General features: G+C 38.3%; 1 protein-coding gene across 2 annotated transcripts in view; it reads right to left on the reverse strand.

Moving 5' to 3' along the window:
• Positions 1-17,740, reverse strand: part of LOC106087557 (proton-associated sugar transporter A) — a 62,670-nt gene extending 44,930 nt beyond the window's left edge. Inside the window, exons 1-2 of one of the 2 annotated variants that reach the window (XM_059369526.1) lie at positions 11,124-11,221; positions 10,983-11,060 (exon numbers count right to left, since the gene is read on the reverse strand). The gene's annotated coding sequence lies outside the window, so the exon portion shown is untranslated. Of the gene's footprint in view, positions 1-10,982; positions 11,061-11,123; positions 11,222-16,797 lie in introns of those variants that run through there. The other variant, XM_013252635.2, reaches the window with a different exon arrangement.
• Positions 17,741-18,741: the final 1,001 nt, after the last annotated feature.

Here is an 18,741-nt window from a genome sequence, read left to right on the forward strand (position 1 = left end):
AATAACAATAACTTTTCTAAAGTAAAAAGTATTGTACCACTATTCCTGATAGAACCGATTGGAACTGTGATATTCCTGATAATAGAAGTTACATAAACTTCTATATGGAGGGTTCCAAACTAGATGTCCAGGTGGGCCTTTGGGTGTACTCTTAAGATTTAGAACTGGTCATATCGAAAAGGTTCCCGACAGAGAGCCCAGAATCGCACATAGAAAAAAGCCAAAAAGACAAAAGACGGAAAAACAGAAACGTAAGAAAGGATATAAACGCTCACTACGATAACTGAAAAAAATGGAAGGTCAAGAGCCTTCCACTTTAATGATCCCGAACAAGCGTTTAATGTGCAAGCATAGGCTTCACGTCAGATAGTATGAACCCTGCACCAAATTGCAAAAAAGGGTCAAGGTCATTGGTTGCGGTAACGAGAAATCTATAAATTGTATGTCCCTCTTTGTCCTGATATGAAGAAAGAGCTTGTCTCAAAATCCCATACTCCACTTGCTGAAGGTGCAGAATAAACATTTTCTATCGGAGGATTGGTCGCTCGTAAGAAGACGTGCGAGGGAGAAGGGTAATGTTAAGAACCCCTAAGTAAGGATTGGTCCAGATTTTTTGTCACCCCTGAAATCCTTGCAGGGGGAGATAAAGTACGGCTTAAACCCCGTTATATTGGTACTGCCAACCGATGAGGCCCAAGGAGTTAAGGAACATAGGCTACCTGCGGTTGAGGCAGCCACCGACGAGCTCCTCATGGTCCTGATTCGAGAACCATGGTTGCAACGTAACAAAGTTCCAGGACTCCTGTCTCTCCCCCGACAGAAGGTAAGAGTAGAAACTGTATCGTAGCAAGTGGGGATCTAAATCTAACCCTGATATATCGTTACAGATTAAACGGTAGTAGCCCTGTAGGCTAAACCACCACTGGCCATAGCATCCATGAACCCATCGTACGGAGATGACAACCCCCGTCAGATATGGAGCCGGCCTTGATGGGACGGTGCAAAGTCAATGGACGATACCTTATACTTGAATGCGAAGCCGACACACAACACAATTTATGGAGTAGCACAGATACGAACGAAAGAGTTAAGCCATTGATTACATTTTATCCACAAACGTTATCTGCAACAGGGGAAACACCCCAACGTTCTACAACTGAATCAGGGAAAAGGTTGTAGACATAACGCTTGTTACGAATAGTGGCACGTAGTCGCAGATTGGAAAGTCTCCACCGAAATCTCCTTTCCGAGTCACTACAGAATAGGGTTTCAGGTTGAGCACATGAGAGAAGAAAGCAGGACGTATAAAAATCCAAGAAGCATCTAGATCGCGCAAAGTGCTCAACTAGGATCATAGCACGCCAAGCTCTCTGAAGAGCAAAGACGAGAAAAACCAGGAAATTGTGGAATTACTGATGGTGACACATATTCCAGGAATCTAGGAGGAGAACAACGAACAGGACATCGTAATACCCAGAAGGTTTGCATTCATGGAAGATCTTCTCGGTGATATCGTTGACAAGAAGATAGTGTGGGTGATTCGCAGTTTCCAGCTGTTTAAATCCCTGGGGGTCACTCTGCCATGGCTGGAACGAATTTTCAAGGCGAGTCTCGCATCGTCCTACATGCCAAAGGTAGGGAGAGAGGACAGGGTTGTATTTACACCAAGGCGGGAAACCTAGATCACGGTTCGGCGAAGGATTATAGGCAACTCGTCTGTCTTCGTTTTTATTTAAAACACTGGAAATATTGACAGACCTGAAGGTGAGGGAGAAATTGCCACCGGAGAATATTATTGGGGTACAACAGGCATGCCTCAATGAGATGTCGGTGGAGATGGCCAAAACTCTTCTGGAATAGGAATGCGGATAAAGGGTGTTAAAATGTCATGTGTGCTGGGGAGTAAGACCAAATATGATAAACTGGATGTATATGGCCATTGTGGCCAGTGCTGGCATATGGATCACTGGTTGAAAGTCATTATGAAAATTGCACCCTCTAGGGACTCAAGAAGTAATACTGATGGACCGATATGGCCCTTTTGCAATCCCAACGACCTACATCAATAGGAAGTATTTGTGCAAAATTTCAAGTGACTAGTTTCATTCGTTCGGCCTCTATCATGATTTTGACACAGGGTCGGAAGATAGACGGTCTCAGGACATAGCTAGATCATCTCAGAAAGTCAAAACGTTCAATTAAACATATACTTTATTTCGAGGTGTTACCAACAGTATGGCTAGATTAATATACACCCATCCTGTGCTGGAGGGTATAAAAACTTTGATAATTATGTTCTATCGACGTCATTGTCCAAACGATAAAAGTATATATTTAAAAATATTTCCTGTTAAATTCTTTTTAACTGTTTGAATCTATAATCATCAGCAGCTTATAAATCCCACGCCCAACTGTGAAAAGCTATGCACGAAAATGTAAATTAATGAAACTTGGCACTTTTATGTTATTAAAAAAGTGAATTTTAATAGGGTTTGTGTAAACAGAGAAGCGCTTAGCAAACTAGAAGCCATACAAGTATTGCTGAGTTAAGTTTAATTGATTAGGGTCCGATACTCGTAAATCAAGTAAATGACAGTATTTCATCATCAAAGAAACCTGGGATATACATATGTAGACATGTATTTCAAAAACAAAACTTGTTACTAGTGGCATAATGCCTGCTCTACTTTTATTTATAATTTGATCTATTGGTTGGTGACACCCAAAGTGAAGCTAAAAGCCAATTCGGTAGAGATTTTTTTTCACATTCTGAAAGGGGGTATAACCTTATAAATCGATCTGCAGATTTTTCTTCTTGTACAACTAGAGGGTGCAATGGTTGAAATTCTTAAGAAACAGTGCATCAGAGCGGCACTAAGTAGTAGAGAAGATTGAGATGGCCAAATATCTGACAAATGTCAAATGATTTAGTGAAGGAATAACCACCACTGAGATTTTGTTTCCTACGTTCTCGTCAGTGGTACCCCTGTAATGGTTATACACAGAAAAAAAGTTTGACCGAAAATTTAAGATTTTTCCTCATTCGTAGAATTTTAGCAATGAAAAAGAGCTAAAGAACCGAATTTTAAAAAAAAGATGCTATCTTTAAATTTAATTTCCATTTTACTAATGAACAGGACCATCCGTTTCCAATTTCGATCGGTAATTTCGTTTAAACTTAACAAGTAAAAAGGCGTTAAGTTCGGCCGGGCCGGAACTTTGGATACCCACAACCTCGGGTATAAACGTAAACCACCTTTCATCAAAATCCGGTCCCTTATGTCCCATAGCAGTTATACCGAAATATGGTCCAATTGGGACCAAATACTAATAAGTACAAGTCACTGTTCAATTGTGTATACCAAAATATTGGTCTTTTTAGTAGCTATATCAGTTCAGTTAAATCGGATTATAAATGCGCCTTTTATGGGGCCAAGACTTTAAATCGAGATACCGGTCAATATGGCAGCAGTATGCAAATCTTGATCGATCTAGACCGAATTGCAGAAATATGTGGAGGTGCTTAACTTAACACTCTGTCCCAAATTACTGCAACATCGGAAAATAAATGTGCTTTTTATGGGCCCAAAACTTTAAATCGAGAGATCGGTCTATATGGCAGCTATATCCAACTCTGGACCAATCTGAGTGAAATTGAAGAAGAACGTCGAAGGACCTAACACAACTCACTGTCCCAAATTTTAGCAAAATCGGATAGTAAATAAGGCTTTTATGGGCCTTAGACCCTAAATCGGAGGATCGGTCTATATGACAGCTATATCCAAGTCTGGACCGATCTGAGCCAAATTGACGGAGGATATCGAAGGGCCTAAGACAACTCACTGTCCCAAATTTCAGCAAAATCGGATAATAAATGTGGCTTTTATGGGTCTAAGACCCTAAATCGGCGGATCGGTCTATATGGGGGCTATATCAAGATATAGTCCGATATAGCCCATCTTCGAACTTAACCTGCTTATGGACAAAAAAAAAAAAAAAAGAATTTGCGCAAAGTTTCAGCTCAATATCTCTATTTTTGAAGACTGTAGCGTGATTTCAACAGACAGGCGGACAGACGGACGGACATGTCTAGATCGTCTTAGATTTGTATGCTGATCAAGAATATATATACGTTATAGGGTCGGAAATGGATATTTCGATGTGTTGCAAACGGAATGACATAATGAATATATCCCAATCCTTCGATGGTGGGTATAAAAATACAAATCATTAAAAGACGCTCCCATTTGTAAGGATATTTTCCGTCTTTAACTAAGGTACTCAGTTGTCTTGTGCCAAAGACAATTTCATAACTTTCAACGAGATCTATCAACCTACCATTTAAAATAGAAAATCCTTAATATCAAGGAGAATATCTTTCACCAAAGGAAATGTTTCCTTAAAAAGCTGGAAAATTGATCATCTTTAAATTAAGTTTGTTTATCTTTGGTTCGAATCTTTAAAATAAGGACAACTATTATTTCATGTAGATCGGGGGATTCGTCTATATATATATATATATATAAATTTTCCAGTTGGTAAAAAAATCAGCTAGAAACTATTTCCCAAAAAGGCTCAAAACATTTTATGCATATCTTCCCATGAACCTTCCATTAAGAAACAGGGGCAAACTTCGCATATATCAATGAGTGCTGTCCGATTCAAGTTTAACGTTAGGATGGCCGAACATTTTTTTCCACGTTGTTGAGCGGAAGTGTTAATAGATAGTTAGAAATTTTATTTTTGCTTTTTTGGTTTGTTCGGGTCGGGGTCATGAAAACAATTATTAAAAAACTGATGTTATTGTTTTTGAAAATTGTTTTATTATTGAAAAATCCAATATTTCGAAAACCATCAGCTTTCTTCCTCAGGGAATTTCAATTATTCTTAACAATTTCAAACGACATCTAACAAAGTAAAGAGTATAAATTTTACATTGTTAGAAGAATGTCCTTTGAAATTGTTAAGTTTTCGAAATATTGGATTTTTCAATAATAAAACAATTTTCAAAAACAATAACATCAGTTTTTTAACAATTGTTCTCATGACCTCGAGCCGAACAAACCAAAAAAGTATTAAATAAAAAGGTCGACCATAACAACACAGATATTTTATTATTGGTTAATTTTTTTTTTATTTTTAGCTCATTTTTTACTTTTAATTGTTTCAAGCAGTATTTAAAGACAGACAAACGAAATTATGGAAATATCGTACAGTAAAGAAAACAACAGAATTCTGCCAAATAAGACAAAAACTTTAGCTTTTAGGAGACGTAGAAGACTAATCGGGATATAGAAGCTATATAAGCTTATACACCGACATGGAAAAAACTCATAGTGGATGTTGGAAATCAAACTTTCAACCAAATCGGAGAACAACTGCGGCTTCCAGGGGCTTAAGATGCAAAATCGGAAGATCAGTTTATATGGGTGCTATATCAGGATAATGAACGATTCGTACGGCACGGATATAAGAAGTCCTACAAAAACCTTCCGTACATACTTTTAGCCAAATTGGACAACAACGGCAAAACTATCGATAATCGCAACATTCGATAACAATAAATATCGATACTATACTATACGATACTACATTTCAAATGAAAATGAAAATTAAAACAAGAGATCGTTTTATATGTAAGCTATATCAATGCACAGACCGAATAAAATCAAATTTAACAAGGCCAGTTGGAAGTCATGAGAGAAATCATTGTACAAAATGTTTGCCCAATCAAATGAAAATTGCGCCCTCCATAAGCGCAATGTATCTTATAGGATACATTCAGTGTCCGATCGCTTATTTTTGTTTAATTTTGCAACAAAATGTACTTTGCCGATAGTATCGATAGGAAAAATATCAATCGATATTCAGACAAAAAATAAAATATCGATAGTAGAGGGACGGGAGATCAAGCGGATATCTTTATTCGTTCGATCGCTATTGCGATTTCCACAATCCTTTGGTAGTGGGTATGAAAACATATATAAATAAAAAAAATATTAACTTCAATGAATACATTTTTTTTTCAAATGAAGTAAAATTTGTTTTTGGCAAAAAAAAAAAAAAAAAAATAAAAATAAAGTAAATAATTTTTATCTGTTGAAAATATCACAATTTGCAAAATGTATGTTGTGGTCCAGCCAAACCAAGTCCGTTCAAATCCGTAGGTATTAATTTCATTAGCATGAAATGTCCAAAATAATTCAAATTTTGTTATTTTTCGTTTTTAATTTATTTAATACCCTTCATTTTTCGTATACACTAAGTTCGTTTTTCATAAAAATGGTTAAGTCTCATAGCCGCAGTGGCTGGCTCAATGGGTCGGATATCTAGAACAGTCTCCAGTGCTCTAGTTGGCGTGGTTTTCATTTCTCTGCTAAAACAACATGTTCTCTATATAATTGATATAAAACTTTGGGGTTAATGGGGGATGATTATGCACCAGTAAAGTTAGAATTCAAAGCGATAGTCAGACATTATGATTTAGTACTTACAACAATAAGTTTAATTTAAAGGTCGAAAAGAGGTTGCAGATATTAATCCGCTCCATGCCACTATGGATAAACACCTATGCCAGTAGTCTGTGTTGTTGTGCGCCCTTAATACTGAAAAGTAACCACGAAAAATCTTTAATTGTTTTCCATACCACTCGCCTAAGATAGTTCTTGTCTGGTATTGTGTTCCCACCTTAGTACCTGTCGGTGTCTGTTATCCGCTAAAGCCGGGAAATAACATAGGAAATGATCCAACGTCTCATCATCTTCCAACCTGCTCCACAAATTTTATCACTTTCAGCACGGATTATGCATAAGTGAGCTTCTTTTAGTAATAGCCTCGTCTTCTTACAATCCGTATCTCCCCAAAGGATTTTCGCCGCCCTATCTACTGTTTCTCTAGTCCACAGTGTTCCATGCGCGTTCGTCTACCACGCCCTTAACTCGAACTGCGTTGACCTAAAAGGCCTCGGGTTAACCAAGTTTATTGATGGCGGTCCTCTGGCCTTCACTGCCAAATCGTTTGCTCTTTCATTCCTCCTTACTCCGCTTTGACCCGACACCCAAACAATGCGGATTGTGTCATCCTCAGAGATGGCGTTAATCTCCTTCAGTAAAGGAACCTAAGTTAGATAGAGTGAAAGCTTTCTCTGCGTGACAAAAAAAAAAAGACTTTGAAGTGAAAAACATTATCTGCTGGCTTTTAGAACTTAATTTTGCAGCTGTTGCAGTTCTGCTGTTATTTTAAATTTCAGAACAGCAGACTCACTGCCAAAAAAAATGTTGTTTGCTCAAAATAGCTACAGCTCAATTTAAGATGCGGTTATTAGTGGGAGAATAAAAACAAGTAAGAGCGTGCTAAGTTCGGCCGGGCCGAATCTTATGGACAGTATTTGTTGAGTTCTTTGCGTGGTAACTCTTTTTAGGCAAACAAAAAATAATGAATAAGAACTGTTATGCTATTAGAGCTGTATCAAGTTTTAGTCCGATTCGGACCATAAATGAATTGAATGCTAAACATTGTAGAAGTCATTCTGTAATATTTCCGCGCCTTGTAGGGGCTCAAAAGGCAAAATCGGAAGATCGGTTTATATGGGAGCTGTTTCAAGCTGTAGATCCATTCAGACCATATATCACATGTATGTTGAAGGTCATGGGAGAAGCCGTTGTAAAAAATTTCAGCCAACTTGGATAATAAGTGCGCCCTCTAGAGGCTCAAGAAGTCAAGATCCCAGATCGGTTTATATGACAGCTTCATCAGGTTTTGTACCGATTTGCTACAAACTAAGTACAGTTGTTGGAAGTCATAACAAAACACCTCATGCAAAATTTCAGCGAAATCGGATAAGATCCAAGATCGGTTTATATGGTAGCTATACCAGGTTATTAACCGATTTAAAACCTACTTAGCACAGTGGTTGAAAGTGACACCAATACACCACGTGCAAACTTACAGCCCAATCGGTTTATACGGCAGCTATATCAAAACATGCACCGATTTGGTCCATTTACAATCCCAACCGACCTACACCAATAAAAAGTATTTGTGCGCCTGGCTTTTCTACTTCGACAGTAAGCGTGCTTTCGACAGACAAACGGAAGGACGGGCGGATAAAGCCAGATCGACTTAAAAAGTCATGGCAATCAGGAATATATATACCTGATGGGGTCTTAGACGCTTATTTCGAAGTGTTACAAACAGAATGACGAAATTACGCCTGTCCTTTGGTGGAGGGTATACAAATTATGTAATATAAAACAAAATGAAGCAAAATAAATTGGGAGAGTAAAATTCTATATACGAAGCTTCATGAATAGTAATATTTATTGCAAATAGAACAAAAATGTACGTCTATAAAATGGTTAACATTTTCTATAACATGAGTTTCAAAGTGAGCTCTCTATGCAGAATAATTTCTTCACAATCGTTTGTTTGTCCCAGTTCCGCAAAAATTCGTGCATAGCAGTGTTTTTTGTAAATAAAACAAAAATATACCTCTATAACAAGGTTAATATTTTCTATAACATGAGTTTCAAAGTGCGTTCTCTGTACCGAACAATTTGTTTGCTATCGTAGCAAAAAGTTTTTCCAGTTCCGTAAAAGTTCGTGTTCAATACTTAAGCAGATTTTGTAGTTGAAACAACTTATTTTGTTAGTTAAAATAGCGGACCGAAATGTTTGCTGATATATCCATATCAAAACAGCAGTTATGTCTGTCAAATTTTTAGCAGACAAAAACTGTTGTTTTGAATAACAAATTTCGAGGAGTGGAAAGATGGAAAAGGTGGCTATTGGTTCAGATTTATATCTGGTCGTACATGTTTATTGCCTGATTTACACTTATATGCTGTACTATTTACAATTGCTAACTTATCTATTCGAAATTTGGTACGAATTAATTTAATACTCATATGAATATCTCTGCGATGTAACTGCACGAGTTTTGGTAAGAAATGTGTTATTGTCCAATTAAACACTTGTGGCAAATTCCATTAAAATCGGTTTTGATTAAGATATAGGGTTATTTTTATAAAAACTCCTGTACCACTATTCCTGATAGAACAAATTGGAACTACGATATCCCTGGTAACAGAAGTTACATAAACTTTTATACGGATGGTTCCAAACTAAACGACCAGGTAGGCTTTGGGTGTACTCTAAAGATTTAGAAATGGTCATATCGAAAAGGTTACCCGACCACTGCAATGTGTATAAAGCAGAGATCCTTGCAATTAAGGAAGTGTTGGAATGGCTAAGATATAATGCAATTACTACGATTGACATTAATATCTTCTCAGACAGTCAGACAGCCATTAAATCCGAGGATAATCTATTTCTGAACACAAAAACCGCCCTCGACTCTCGCAGATCTCTCAACGAGATGACTGAACAGTTCAAAATTCACCTCGGTGCCGGGCCATTGAGATATCCCAGAGAATTGTAAAGCGAACGAACTTGCGAGACTAGGAACTACCCTACACATTCCAGAGACACTGCAATCTGTTGCTATGCCTCTAGCGACATGCAAGCTAATTTTCAGGACCGGACCCGGAGGACAACGAATGGTAGATGGTCACAAAGAGGGGATTGGGAGCATTCCAAAACTATGTGGCCTAATCTAGACTTGATGAAGTCTACCGCTTTGCTGTCATTGGCTAGAACAGACGTCTCAGTCATTGTGTCCGTCATGACAGGTCACTGTCTAATCGGAAAACATGCTGACAGACTGAAGGTTACCAGCAACGACTTTTGCATAAGCTGTGAGGACATGGAAGAAGAAGAGGCTATAGAACATCTTCTGTGTGTGTGTCCCGCACTAGCAGTCAGAAGGAGCTCCACATTAGGTTCTCATTTCTTTGAGAACCTTTCTGATTTAGCGGATTTGAACATTCGCAAGTTATTGGGCTTTTTAAAGCGATCTGGATGGTTCAACTGTAGGGACTAGAAGGCATCTTCCTTGTTCTGTTCCTGTGGACGAAAACATCTAAGTGAGTCTGATGGCATACTGCCACTTAAACAAAACCTAGATATACCGTCGTTATAATGTCACTGCCCAATTTACACATATGATGTAGGTTTACGACGTTATACATTTGGCAACACCCGCCGTTTGCCTTTCCTTTTTGCCGATTCGCTTATAACATTTTCTTTCAACTTTGTGATAATTGTATCACTTTGCAATTATACCTTGTGTAGTTTATCATGAGAACACCAAACAATAGCTTACTAACAAGTTTGCATCAATGAGCACATCCAAAATTTTCAATATAAGCACTAATTTAGATTTGTAGGTGTAAACAGTTTTTTTTTTTTATTTGTGCTGTTTTCAGGCCTACGATTCCTGGCCGAAAAACAAAACAAATAAAATAATTTACAACACGTGTTCCAAACAAAATTCATTTGTTCAGCATTATCCAACTTATTATTGAGAACTCTAATGTTCTCTGTAATGTTTTCATTATTATTGTTCAATTCAATTTGTGGATTCATTAAAAATCTGCCTCCAATAGCATTTTTTTAACAAAGGAAAACAAGAAAATAGGCCCAAATGCATTGACTTAGTTCATTTGTATGTAACAATAAGAATGCGATTTCAAAAGACACTCATCACAAAAAATAGAAGCACTAATTAAAACTCATTCGAATTTCACACAGAAAAAACCCAGTTTTTGAAAAAGTCTATTCAAACTTGTCCTTCTTCTAAGTGCCTTTGATGAAAAGAATACACATTTTTTCTCCGCGTCAATATGTTGTTGTATTCATTTTCAACCTTTGGTTTCGGCTTTCAGAAACTACTTGTTGTGAAATGTGGTTAAGCACTGGAGCATTGTGTGGAACCATTGTCATTGTCATCATGAAACCTTAAACACCCACTAGAAAAATGATTTTCAACTGACGTATTTTTAAGAGAATCAATAGTTCAATAAGAGTTATTGCCGATATAAATATATAAAGTTTAAGATACTGATATTTTGCATAATCTTTACCTCTTAAATCTGCCAACCAATCCGAAGCACACTTGGAATAGACACAAGAAATTTAAAGGAATTGAAGACCATAGCATGCTAAATTTGAAAAAAAAAAAATCGTTTAAAAGGTAGCTAAACGGGTAACGGCATTGATCATACCGTGTGCAGATGATGAAGGCCCTATCGTAACATTATGTTAACATTTTTAACCAATTCAGATGAGTAGTGTTTATTCTACAAGATGAAAAAATTCAGTTAGGAAGTTGGGTTCTTGTGGAATCATACTCTAACGCCATGGCACAGGCGGTTGATTTCAGTTATGGTGACTAGTTGGCAGTGTAACAGGCATCTGCACGCTACACTTCTCAATCCAGCGCCAGTTCTGTCTATCGCTATAGAGTGGCTCCGTGGCAAAACAGCTCAAGCTTAGTACGCAGCTCTAGCGAAATTTTCGGATACAGCCAAGGCATTTATGTCTCCACTGGAAAATGGTTACATATATTACAAAATGGCGACAAACATCGTATCATCAGTTTGAATTAATATTAAAATATTTTGCGCCTGATGGAATTTCCCGATTCTTGGAGTAAAATAAAATAGCAGCGATCACATGGGTTGTACGGTTTTCAAAAACGGTATTATTCAAAACAAATTGAGTGTATATTGGGTTTATAGCCGATGCGTGACCCAACTAACTACCTTAAGAGTTTCAAAATTGTGATAAGAGAATCTGTCGCTATTCTCTTATAAAGAATTTAAAAATCCATTCCCAGCCATCCATATGATATCACAACAACACTATAAGGTAGATGGGTTCTAGTTCTACCATTATACCAGCCAGATCGTTTTAAAAAGACCAATAACTTGCGAATGTTCACATCCACCAACATGGAATCACAAAAATATGGAAGCTATATCAAGTTATACACCGTACTTGGCGCAGTTGTTAAGAGTCATAACAGAACACTATATGCAAAATTTAATCCAAATTGGATAAAAATCGCGGCTTGTAAGGGCTCAAGAAGTCAAATCGGGAGATCGGTTTATATGGGATCTATATCAGGTTATACACAGATTTAAACCGTACTTGGCACAATTGTTGGAAGTTAAAATAGAACACTATGTTAAAATTTCATCCAAATCGGACAAAAATTGCGGTTTCCAGGGGCTCAGGAAGTCAAATCGGGGGATCGGTTTATATGGGAGCTATATCAGGTTATAGACCTTTTTGGACCGTACTTGGCTCCGTCGTGGGAAGTCAAAACAGAATACTATGTGCAAAATTTCAACCAAATCGGACAAAAGTTGTGGCTTTCATGGGCTCAAGAAGTCAAATCGGGAGATCGGTTTATATGGGAGCTATATCCAAATCTGAACCGATATGGCCCATTTGCAATCCCCAAGGACCTACATCAATAGAAAATATTTGTGCAAAACTTCAAGCGGCTAACGGATGGGCATATATGGCTAGTTCGAATCAGAATTTCGTGACGATCAAGAATATATATACTTTATGGGGTCATAGATTAATATTTCGAGGTGTTACAAACGGAATGATTAGATAAGTATAACCCCATACTATGGTGGTGGGTATAAAAAGGAGTTCCCCCTGTACTTACACAGCTCCTGTTCTCACAGCTTTCTTTAGGGCCTATTTCACTTAGGTGAGTGATTAGGTATGAGAATGGTAGTCATTCACTCTCGAGTGAGTATCGGTTTCACTATCGCATGGCCTTATGTTTCGTGAGTGGGAGCAGATGTAGCTGGATCTACAGTTTGAAAGAAAACGTACATTTGCCAAAGAAAATCGCTAAAACAAGTAAAAAAGCGAAAAGTAGTCTTCACTAAACGGAGCAATTGGCACAATATATCAAAAAAAAAAAAAAAAATAAACAAACAAAATCAAATGCCTAAAACTCGCCCTATTGTTAAGAAAAACAAGTAAAAGCGTGCTAAGTTCGGCCGGGCCGTATCTAGTATACCCTCCACCATAGATCGCATCTGTCGAATTCTTTGGCATTATCTCTTTTTAGGCAAACATAGAATAATGAATAAGGACGGAGCAGGAGGACGTGGAGCAGGAGGAGCTATATCAAGTTATAGTGCGATTCGCGGCTCAAGAAGCACAATCGGTTTATATGGGAGCAGTATCAAGCTATGGATCGATTCAGACTATATTGCACACGCATGTTGAAGGCTATGGGAAAAGCCGTTGTACAAAATTTCAGCCAAATCAGATTATAATTGCTCTCTCTAGAGGCTCAAGAACTCAAGATCCCAGATCGGTTTAAATGACAGCAATATCAAATTATGGACCGATTTGAAACATATTTGCACAGTTTTTGGAAGTCATATCAAAACACCTCATACAAAATTTCAGCCAATTCGGGTGAGAATTGCGTCCTCCAGCGGCTCAAGAAGTCAAGATCCAAGATCGGTTAATATGGCACCTATACCAGGTTATAGATCGATTTGGACCATACTTCACACAAATGAAATGATACCAAAACACCACGTGCAAGCTTACAGCCAAATCGGACGAGAATTGCGACCTCTAGAGGCTCAAGAAGTCAAGACCCAAGATCGGTTTATATGGCAGCTATATCAAAACATGTACAGATTTGGCCCGTTTACAATCTCAATCGACCTACACTAATAAGAAGTAATTGTGCAAAATTTCAAGCGGCTAGCGTTAATCCTTCAGATTAGCGTGCTTTCGACAGACAGACAGATAGACGGACATGGCTAGTTCTACTTAAATGTCACGACGATCAATAATATATATACTTTATGGGGTCCTAGACGCATATTTTAAGGTGTTACAAACAGAATGACGAAATTAGTATACCTCAATCCTATGGTGGAGGGTATAAAAAATGCATGTTTTAGTGGGAGTAATTAATTTTTTTAAAGAAGAGGAAATTCCTCGAATCGAATTTTTGAAAGTTAATCAAGAAACCAAGTAAATCCGCATACACGTTGGTCGACTGAACTTAGGATGCCCACCAACTCGGAATCAGTTTATCAAACTCAGATTATAAGAATGAAAAGCGTGAAAAGGTCGGCGGGGCCGAATCTAATATTCCCTTCACCATGGATCGCCTTTGTAAAGTTCTTTGCCCGGTATCTCTTTATAATCAGACAAAGAATAATGAATAAAAATTGCGGTGCTATTTACGAAAACCATAGGAGATGTTATTGTGCAAAATTTCAGCCAAATCGGATAAAAATTGAGCCTTATAGGTGATCAAGAATTAAATTCGAGAGATCGGTTTATATAAGAGCTATATAATGCTACGGGCCGAGTCAGATCATATTTAGCACAGTTTTTGTGAAATTCAAAACAAAACACAACACACTAATGCAAAATTTCAGCCAAATCGGATAATAATTGCCCACTCTAGAGGTTCAAGAAGTCAAGATCCGAGATTGATTTTTGTGGCAGGTATATCAAGTTGTAAACCGATTTGAACCAGTTATTGAACATACAAAATTGCAGTCAAATCGGATAAGAATTGCCAATCTGGAGATTCAAGAAGTCAGAATCCCACATCGGTTTACAGAATATTCTCGCTCCGGCTACGCAAGACTCCACTAGTCGACAGACAACTGGTCAGCAGGGAATTTTGACGAAGAGATTTAAGGAAAAGGGCGAACCTAATTAATGTTCACAGGCCTATAATTTGCCTAGGCCATCTTGGTTCGGTGAACGGCTCTTCAAAAGTTCACCTACTGTTCAATACTCAGCCGGATCCAAAGGATGGCTTGTTTGTGCATTACAGCCGCATGGAGGACGACACCACCTGATGCACTGAATTTAATGCTACACCTTATGCCTCTAGATATTGTGGCTGGACAAATTGCTGCGACCACTGCTGTGAGGCTTAGGGAGCTTTCTTTTTAGTCATGCGTCGGCTAAGGACACTTTGTTATCCTTGATACAATGCCCGATGTTCCAGGCAGTGTGGATTACATGTTGTCTCAGCCGCTTACATAAAAATTCTATACAGATGAATGTGACCAGGTGGACTTTGGAATGTACTCAGAAGAACTGGGTCTGGACTTATCGAGAAGATTACCTTAGCACTGTAGTGTGTATCAAGCGTAGCTCCTAGTAATTAAGTATATGTTGGAATGGCTAGGATATAATGTCATAACGACGATTGGCATAAATATCTTCTCAGATAGCCATACAGCCCTTAAATCCCTGGAGAATGTATTTCTGAACTTAGAAACCAACCTCAACTGCCGTATATCTCTTAACGAGATTGCAGAACAAGTCAAAAATCACCTGTTCTGGGTGCCGGCCCACAGAGATATCCCAGGGAATTGTAGAGCAGACGAGCTTGCGGGGGGTTGGAGGGATTTGAACTTATCTGCTATGCAGATGATGTTATAATACTTTAAAGAGATAAGGATCCGAAACAGCTATACAGAAGGGCCGAAAGGATTTTGAAGATGCACAAGACTGGCTAGACCTAGGGTCTCAATGTTAACCCAGATCTTGTGATATTGCACTGGAAACTGAAATGGAAGTGTCACATTCAGGAGCGTACCGAGAAGGCTCACCCGTAGGCTCGAAATGGGGCCTGAATTCTAAGATAGTCCACTGGCTCTACAGGAGCGTGACCAAAACTTACTTGAGCCCAAGTAGTTTGGTGGACTACGATAGAGAAAAGGTGCAATTTATGGATAATGCAACAAGTTCATATAAAATGTTGCCGGAACATTGAGGACCACGCCCTTTACAGCTGAAGACTATTTTAGATATCCGAACCGATTAAGGGATTGGAGCAGGTTATGCCACAGCGGTATAATCGAGGCGACGACAGGAAACCTGGATGGAATAGAAGAGGTTTCCGATCGGATATCTAAGACGACACTTGAGTGCGAGTGCGAAGCACTGCTGCCAGATGCACAGTCTTGGGTTGACGGAACTCTGGTATTGCCATCTGGGAGATCATGCCACTCAGATGGATCTAAGTTAGAGCACAGAGTGGAGCTGGGGTCTACATTGAGATCCTAGAGACTGAAATCTGTTTTCTATTGCTTGACCATAATACGGTCCTGCAGGCGGAGATTCGAGCAATCGCGGAACGAACATTTTTATGGACAGTAAACAGGCCATAAGGGCAATAACAACACGAACGGTAAGATCACGAACATGTCTTGGAATGAAAGTAGGAGATTAACGCCTTCTCTGAGGGTGGCACGATCCGCATGGTTTGGATGCCGGGCCCTAGCGGAGTAACTGGGAATGAGAAAGCAGACGATTTGGCAGTGACGGCCAGAGGACTGTCGTCAAAAAACTTGGTTAACCCGAAGCCTTCCGGGCGACGAACGCTCATGCAACCTTGTGCAACAGCTAAACGGTTGGTAGGATGGCGAAAAACCTTTTGGGAAGATCGGGATCGTGACAAGACGATGCCATTGCTGAAAAGAAGTAATAAGGAGGTCATTATAGCTTGCGGTATCATAACGGGGCACATAGGACTACGAGCTCAAAATCGGTGCTGTAAGTGATAGCATGTGTAGGGCATGTGGGGAAGACGATAAAACGTTGGAGAATTTCCTATGTTATTGCCCTAATTTAGCGGCCAACAGACACCGGCACTAAGGTGGGGAAACTATACCAGTGATGAACCCACTTAGGGGCGTGGTAGGGAAAACAATTAGGAATTTTGTAAGTAACACGGAATTCCTAACTTGGAGAAATCTTTTTATTAATTAGAGCGCACAACAAGCCTATTTCCATAGTGGTATTGGCGGATTAATATCAGCTCCCACTTTTCAACCTTGCCTAACTCAAAGTGTGTTTAGTTAAACTACATACCTTTTATTCGACACAAATAAATCCAATTGTCTTCACCAAGAATATAAAATCCAAACAAAATTTTGTTGCTGATGATTAACTTTCGCGAATTTTTGTATTTGTGAACAATTGACGAAAATTTGGAAAAACACTCAATTCGATTTGATTTGTCACACCCAAGCACCACACCCTTTTGAGAAACCCGATCTTAAATTGTTATGGCAATAGGCAAACGATGTTGTTGTTTAAGTTCAATACTTTTTTATTATTATTCGTTAGTGTCAATTGTTTATTGATTGAAGTTTTTCTTTTGCACAAATTGTTGAACATAAAATAGATCTCGAGTTTGATGAATTTTAATTTTAAACTTTTGTTCGATAACCGCAGGGCTTTTTGTGATTCTAGGGCAGGTGGTGACGATGAATATTTCACTCTCATAACTTTACCCATACAGGTGATGCGTTACTATGGTGGGGGATGGTAGTTTGATTAAATTTCGAGACACGGAAATTTATTTTTGAAATTTTCAATTGACCTTCCAATTAAATAAGTTTTTTTTTTTACTCCAATATGACTGTTAGGGTATTGAGTTCGGTTTTATTAACTTTCAGACATAACGACGATAGCGGTAACTTTTGGGTAATTTTAAAATACTAGAGCTCATTAAGGTCTACTATGGACTCCCGCGCCACTTTCAAATTGGGCAGATGTTCTTTTTCCAATTCCTTTTTATCTTTTTGACGTCAGTGTTTATTCACTTTGTTAATCTTTGCGCATGGTCTATTTATAAATAAGAGATTAATTTAGTTTTTCTTTGTTTTTTTTTTTCAACAGAATATTTTTTTTTCGATTTTCCGTACAATTTACATTTTAAAGACGTTTGTATGACTTGTTGACTTGGGCGGCAACTTTTTCCACGAAGACGCGTATTGCTCGATGGGATGTCAATGGCAGACTGATTTGTCCAATGGATAGCTGAGTGGTTTTATTGCTGATCTTTTCGTTTTCGGAAAATCACATTGGGGTAGCACATTCCCAATCATAAGAAAACTAATTCTCTTTTTCTCTTTTAAACATGCAGGCGAATTCGCTTTCAATCACACAAGTCGTTGGCACTTGCGTTGATAATTACAAGTGAGAGTGCTTGTCTCACACAAATACGAGGTGAGATCTGAGAGTTTTGCGAGACCTGCCTGCTACTGTGAGACAGAAAACGGACGTTGAAACAATGCTTGGTTTAGTCAAATATAATTATGCTATGTATGTACGTATGTTCTTATCTATTCAAAAATTAGCTGCATTGTTTGACTGCCAGGCTCATCATGGAAAGTTCTTTCGTTTTATCTGTGACTGCTGACATACAGGGTGAACAAATATAACATTCATATATAGCTTCTTGTTATCTCGGCAAAGCTGATTATTTTAGCAATGTTTCAAAAATTAAGCAAAAGAGAAAAATTGTTTCTGTTTAATATGAGGGCAATGATGGGCGTATTTTGAATTTCAGTTAATAAAACAAGTAAGAACGTGCTAAGTTAGGTCGGACCGAATCTTATATACCCTCCACCATGGATGACATTTATCGGGTTCTTAGCGCAATATCTCTTTTTAGGCAAACATAGAGTAATGAATAAGAATTGTTATCCTATTGGAGCTTTATCAATTCATAGTCCGATTCGTACCATGAATGAATTGTGAAATATTTCAGTCCTTTCAGCGCCTTGCGGTTCAAGAAGCAATATCGGAACATAGGTTTATAAGGGAGTTGTATTAAGCTATAAATCGATTCAGACTATATTAGACACGTATGTCGAAGGTCATGGGAGAAGGCGTTGTTCAAAAATTTTTGCCGGATGAGAATTGCGCTCCCTAGAGGCTCAAGAAGTCAAGATCCCAGATCGGTTTATATGGCAGCTATATTAGGTTATGTACCGATTTGCACCATACTTATCACAGTTATTGGAA

This window comes from Stomoxys calcitrans, chromosome 5, assembly GCF_963082655.1.
Source record: "Stomoxys calcitrans chromosome 5, idStoCalc2.1, whole genome shotgun sequence".
Taxonomy (NCBI): domain Eukaryota; kingdom Metazoa; phylum Arthropoda; class Insecta; order Diptera; family Muscidae; genus Stomoxys; species Stomoxys calcitrans.